This window comes from Helianthus annuus, chromosome 17 (genome assembly GCF_002127325.2).
Source record: "Helianthus annuus cultivar XRQ/B chromosome 17, HanXRQr2.0-SUNRISE, whole genome shotgun sequence".
In the NCBI taxonomy this organism is placed as follows: domain Eukaryota; kingdom Viridiplantae; phylum Streptophyta; class Magnoliopsida; order Asterales; family Asteraceae; genus Helianthus; species Helianthus annuus.
The window spans coordinates 169,386,976-169,394,154 of NC_035449.2; the positions used below are offsets into that span (position 1 = coordinate 169,386,976).

Consider the following 7,179-nt stretch of genomic DNA (forward strand, 5'->3'; position numbering starts at 1 on the left):
ACTGGCAGTTTTTAGTTTTCCAAGTTACAGAAGGCTGACCACGGGGCCGTGTCGGTGCAACACGGGGCCGTGTCCAACTTCCAGTAACTGGGATCTGGAAAAACAATCACTACAACTCCGACCACGGGCCGTGTTCGCTGAACACGGGGCCGTGGTGAACCTTCTGACCAGCATTCTTTTCTGTTCTTATTGCAGGACTTGGAACCCGACGCCAATCTTACATAGTGTATGAGCTCCAGTTCTAATAAGGACATAAAAGAACCTCTAGAGGAACCCGAACGCTTTCTCAGAAAAAGATTAAAAGCTAAAAACCAAGAGAAGGTTTCGGGTGATCCACCTCCAATGGCGGACCAACGTACCCTCATGGATTATCTACGACCCACCGTAGGTAACCTAGGCGCCGCTATCAATGCTCCGAATGTTGAAGCTAATAACTTCGAACTTCGGCCGCATTTGATACAAATGCTCCAAAACTCCGCAACCTTCCATGGGCTTGCGGACGAGGATCCCCATCTGCATATTACTAATTTCTTAGAAATATGTGATACCTTTCGGATCAACGGAGCATCAAATGACGCCATCCGCCTCCGAATGTTTCCTTTCTCACTAAAAGACCGAGCGAAAGCTTGGCTCAACGCCCTCCCAGCTGGATCGGTAAACACCTGGGATGAACTAGCCCAAAAATTTCTATATAAGTATTTCCCTCCCGCTAAAACTGCTAAATTAATGACTGAAATTAATACATATTTACCAGAGGACGGGGAATTCTTATATGAAACTTGGGAAAGGTTCAAGGAGTTATTACGCAAGTGTCCACATCACGGCCTTGCGATATGGCAACAAGTATCCACTTTCTATAATGGATTGTTGCCACACACAAGGCAGACACTTGATTCTAGCTCCGGGGGACTTTTAGGTAATCGACGCCCGCATGAAATATATAACCAAATTGAGGAAATTGCTCAAACCAATTTTCAATGGCACACCCCCCGAGGCAATAAATCTATTGCCCCGGGCGCCCATAAGGTCGATGAAAGCACTTCTTTACAAGCCCAAATCGAGGCCCTTTCTTCAAAAATAAAAAAAATGGAAATGACAAAAACAGTCTCGGTTATGGCTTGTGAAGGGTGTGGTGGGTCACATGAAAATTGGAGTTGTATGAAAGAAACGGACGATCAACAAGAAATGGTAAACTACATTGATAATAGACCTAGGCCGTCGGGTCCCCCAACGGGAACTTACAACCAAGGATGGCGAAACCACCCAAACCTTGGTTGGAGAGAACCCGGCAATAGTAGTAACCAACAAACACAACGAACAAACTTTCAACAACCAAGAAATGAGTCACAAAATTTCACTCAACAACAAAGTGGACGAGAAAGGCTTGAAGATACTGTGTCTCGCCTCATCTCCGACACTGAAAAGAAAAACTCGGAAAGATTTCTACAATTAGAATCAAATTTTAGAAATCAACAAGCTAGTATTCAAAACATAGAAAAACAATTAAATCAAATAGCTCAAAATTTTGTCGAGAGACCGCAAGGCGCATTACCTAGCAATACCGAAACAAACCCAAAAGCGCAAGTTCACCTCATCACGCTACGAAACCGCACCGTAGGGCCTGCAGAAGCGCCGCCGCCAACAGAAGAAACGGCACCCACACCTCTGCAGGAAAAGAACTCCCCTCCGTCACCAGAACCCACCAAAGCTCCTCGAGTTCCGTACCCCGGTAGGTTAATTCGTCAAAAGACCAATGAGCAATTCGCGAAGTTCGAAAGTCTATTAAAGCAATTGCATGTCAATATTCCTTTTATTGAGGTCCTAACCCAAATGCCCAAATACTCTAAGTTCATGAGGGACTTCCTCACTCATAAAAAGAAAATTGAAAATTTGCAATTAGTTAATTTAGGCGAAGAATGCTCTGCCCTCGTACTCAATAAACTTCCCCAAAAGAAAATCGATCCTGGAAGCACCCTGCTCAATAGGGGAGTCCCCCGTTCGTAATGCCCTAGCCGACCTTGGAGCTAGCATTAACCTCATGCCCTCATCAATGTTTAAAAGACTCGGCCTGGGAACCACGAGTCCTACAAAAATGAGCATACAACTCGCTGATCGATCCGTCAAATTCCCGCAAGGTGTCATTGAAAATGTATTGGTAAAGGTAGGCAGATTCGTCTATCCAGCCGACTTTGTCATACTCGATATGGAGGAAGACACCGAGGTCCCCCTCATACTAGGGAGACCATTTCTTGCCACCGCACAAGCGGTGGTAGATATGAATGACGGAACACTCACCTTGAGGTATGGGGATGATGAAGTAAATTCGGAGCTGGGAAGAGAATAGAGGACGACGACCCGGTCAACTACATGAAGGTTATTGATTCGAGCTTGGATGCTGCTCTCCGACGGTGTAACATGGGACGCCAAGCATCCCACTCAGAAAATATATAACCTCACATTGGGTCTAGCCAAGGAACCTTATAAACGTGGCGCACCACAGAGGCATTCCGCGGAACTATCCTTAGTTTAGTTTAATCTTTTAGTTTTAATTTGCAGGAATAAAACACACTCGTGGTGGTAATGGATGAAAAGGGGAACGAGAAAAATGGCCCCATGCACAAAGAATGAAGCAACCCGACACAAATCTCCATTACAGAAGGCTCAACACGGGCCGTGCTCAACCAACACGGCCCCGTGCTGAACCACCTGCAGAAAAAATCGCCCAGTTCAGGTAGCTGGACACGGGCCGTGTTCACCAGACACGCCCCCGTGTCCAGGCTTCTGTCTCATTTCTTTAATTTCTGTTGTCACACCCCCAAAATCCACACGCGGAGTACCACCGCTTGGGAGCGTGACTGACCAGGATCAAGCCACCAATCATATCGAACATGTAATTAATATCAAATATAATAAATTTAAATCAATCATTCAATACGATAGGTGTTCAAAACATAATCATAGTTTCAAAGTATAGCGGAAGCATAAGTATGAAAACCCAATGTGTAACATAAGTTCAAATGTTCAAATGTTTTAACATGGCATCCACGATCCATGCTCCACAACGACCTGCTCCTCCCTGTGCAAGCTCCATGTATCTAACGACCTGCAAGGCATGTAACAGAGGATCAACAACTAGTTGAGCGAGTTCACAGAAAGTAAATGCGTAATAGTAAGTTCGTTTGTAACACGTGGCTCTACTGGGCCGATAGTACGTTCTATAGGTGGGGGATTCCCATGTTGTATAACCACTAGACTACTCGTAACCATATGTGTTCTTCACAATCCGAGAACAGTAGTAAGTATAAGTTCACGTAGGTCTTACGTGAGTATCCTTCACATCTGAGGATAGTAATTAAGTATAAGTATCCTTCACAACCGAGGATAGTAATATGTATAAGTATCCTTCACAACCGAGGATAGTAATATGTATAAGTATCCTTCACAACCGAGGATAGTAATATGTATAAGTATCCTTCACAACTGAGGATAGTAATATGTATAAATATCCTTCACAACCGAGGATAGTAATATGTATAAGTATCCTTCACAACCGAGGATAGTAGTAAGTATATGCGTACGTAGATTGCACGTATGTGTCCTGCACAACCGAGGACGGTGGTATGGTAGTCTAGTAATAGTGTAAGTACAGTTCTAATCAATCTCAATCCTTCAATCCCAATTCCCGTGCCCTGGGAATCCCATGCCTTAGTAAGGGTGTGAACTCACCTTGGTTTGCTCGGTATGCTATGCTCTAGTGTATAACAATTGTCTAAGTCCGTTACACACGACCTAGGATACATTGCATATACGTGACGTTAGTATATAAATTAAATTAGGGTTTGCAACTCTTCGGTGATCACACAATCACATACAATATCGTATCATACTGTATCATTCAGTAACATGAAGTATCTTATAATCACAGTCTTTTCATGTATATACAGAAGTTAGAATATGTATCATTACAAACATTCTGGGTCATGTAAGCAACTTACAACTTAGACAGTTCATCTACAACGTCAGGTCATTCATTAAGTAAAATGTTCAAGCTATACATCACACATGAAACTCAGTTTAGGTTATCATGTAATAACTCGGACAAGATATAACTCACATAAAGGTCGGACAGGACATGGGGGGGGTTTAAACATCGGACATGGTGTTGGGGGGTCACAAGTTCGGACCAAGGGAAAGAAGGGCACAAACTCGGATCACTTGATGTTATTTAAAGGTCGGACGACATGCGGATACAACAAAACTCGGACCCACAATGCCTAAGAAGCTCGGACCCTTTCTAGGGCTTAAAGGTCGGTCAAGGGGAGTCAAAAACTCGGGCCATGCAAAGCATTAAAGCTCGGACCAAAATACTCAACAACCTCGGGCAGTAGTGCATTAACCAAACTCAGATCCCTTGATCTTGTGGGAAACTCGGATCCCTTGTGTTTGAATGAAAGTCGGACATGCTTGTCCTTGGCCAACCTCGGACCCTTAACACTTTGAAAAACTCGGGTAACACAGGTGTTAAAAAGCTCGGACTTATTCATGTCCTTTCTAAACCTCGATCACATGATCACATATAAAAAATTCGGACCTACATAACATTGATAAAGCTCGGGCTAGCATATTATTCAAACTCAGACAAGTCATCACATAAGAAAGTCAGACAATCCTCATTACGTTACAAACTCAGATCAACAATCATCGAGCAAGCATAGTCCCATGAACAACAGTTACGCATACAAACAAACCCTAATTTTATTCATATTGACGGTATCATCATAACTAATCCACCTATGATCACAATTAATCATTACAAGAACAATCTAATCGAGCATACAACTATTCATATTCGTTTCTCAACAATCAGAATCCTTAAACGCAGAAACATCACATGTGAAACTAGGGTTTTTCATGCATACATAATCAAGAATCAAGAATTGATATCAATCCAATAATCAACAACAATCATTAACAATTACCTTGTGTTGATTCTAGAGAAAAGAGGAATCAAACTTGTGATGCCTTGCCAATGATTTGGTGATGATTGCTAGGAAGTTAGAGATTGTAGTACGTGCTTTGGTTTTGTGAAAATGATTAGTGAACAAAGGATTAGGGTTAAGTATAGCTTAAGTTTCACTAATAGCTCTCTACACCCTTAATTACTTTATTTTACACAATTACACCATCTCATAACAATTCCACAATTTCGCCACCAAATTCACATATTTGACAAGTCCTTCACAATTAACACATAACCATGCATAATCACACAATACACTTCATTGTATCAGAACGTTATATTGAATTAAACAACTAAACAACACACGAACGTGTAATAAATGCGAAATAAGAATCTTGGAAATTCAAGTTGTCACATTATCCCCAACTTAAAAGAAATTTCGTCCCGAAATTTGGTACGCACTCACTGAGGAAGCTAGGTAAGCTGTACTGTTCACTGGTTTTCCTGGGGTGTCACATCATCTCCCCGTTGATTTGGAATTTCGTCCCGAAATTCCGTAGTAGTAGCTTCAGCGTCAGTAGTGGATGCATTGGTTTCGAATAATTGGGGGTACTTTTCTTTCATTTGGTCTTCGCGTTCCCAGGTGTACTCTGGGCCACGTCGGGAGTTCCAACGAACTCGAACAAGAGGGATTCTCTTGTGTTTGAGGACCTTAACATCCCGGTCCGTGATTTCAACTGGCTCCTCGACGAACTGCAACCGCTCGTCGATAGTGAGTTCCTTAAAAGGAATGATAAGGGTCTCATCTGACAGGCACTTCTTCAGATTCGACACGTGAAATACATTGTGAACTGCACCGAGTTCAGCTGGTAGGTTCAGTCTGTAGGCTACTGGGCCTATTCTTTCAGTGATTTTGAACGGTCCAACATACCGTGGATTGAGTTTGCCTCGTTTACCAAATCGAACCACACCCTTCCAGGGTGAGACTTTAAGTAAAACCCGGTCCCCGACCTGAAATTCCAATGGTCTCTTACGCTTATCCGCGTAGGCTTTCTGACGGTCGCGTGCTGCCGCCATGCGTTGTCGTATCTGTGCAATCTTTTCTGTGGAGTCCACTACAATCTCTGGACCCGTAATCTGACTATCCCCCACCTCTGCCCAACAGAGAGGTGACCGGCATTTACGTCCGTACAATGCCTCAAATGGAGCGGCTTGTATGCTGGTATGATAACTGTTATTGTATGAGAACTCCACCAGAGGGAGGTGCTTTTCCCAGCCGTTGCCGAAATCGATAACACATGCTCGAAGCATGTCTTCAAGAGTTTGAATCGTGCGCTCAGACTGCCCATCCGTCTGAGGATGATATGCTGTGCTCATGTCTAAACGAGAGCCAAACGCCTTGTGCATCGCTTGCCATAGTTCTGACGTGAATCGTGCATCCCGATCCGAGATGATGGAGGTGGGCACCCCGTGCCTTGAAACAACTTCTTTAAGATAGATGTCTGCGAGGGTGGAGAACTTATCCGTTTCCTTAATAGCCAGGAAGTGTGCAGACTTGGTGAGTCGATCCACGATCACCCATATGGTATCATTCCCACGCTGGGATCTAGGTAAGCCCGTAACGAAATCCATGGAAATTTCTTCCCATTTCCACTGTGGTATTTTGGGTGGTTGCAGTAGACCTACGGGTTTCTGATATTCAACCTTGACTCTCACACAGGTCAAGCACTTGCCAACATAGGTGGCTATGTGGGCCTTCATGCTAGGCCACCAATAAGTAGTTCTGATGTCGTGGTACATTTTGTCCGACCCTGGATGTACCGAGTAGCGAGACTTGTGTGCTTCGTCCATCACAAGTTCTCGTAAACCGCCATAAAGTGGGACCCAAATACGCCCTGTTACATAGTATGCACCGTCTTCCTTTTGTTCCATTCGTTGCCTTGAACCGCGTAAGGCTTCAGCCATGACGTTTTCGGGTTTCAATGCTTCTATCTGAGCAGCTCGTATCTGTGCAGGAAGACTGGACTGAATCGTAAGCTGTAGCGCTCGCACGCGCTTAGGTAAGGTGTCTTTCCGACTAAGGGCGTCGGCCACAACGTTGGCCTTGCCTGGATGATACTTGATAGCGCATTCGTAATCATTAAGCAGTTCGACCCATCGTCGTTGACGCATATTCAATTCCTTCTGCTTGAAGATATGCTCGAGACTCCTGTGATCGG

At 43.9% G+C, this 7,179-nt stretch overlaps 1 non-coding gene across 1 annotated transcript; it reads right to left on the reverse strand.

Moving 5' to 3' along the window:
- Positions 1 to 720: 720 nt before the first annotated feature.
- Positions 721 to 827, reverse strand: LOC118489470. Its single transcript, XR_004887490.1, has one exon. It is a non-coding gene; the product is annotated as a small nucleolar RNA R71 (small nucleolar RNA).
- Positions 828 to 7,179: the final 6,352 nt, after the last annotated feature.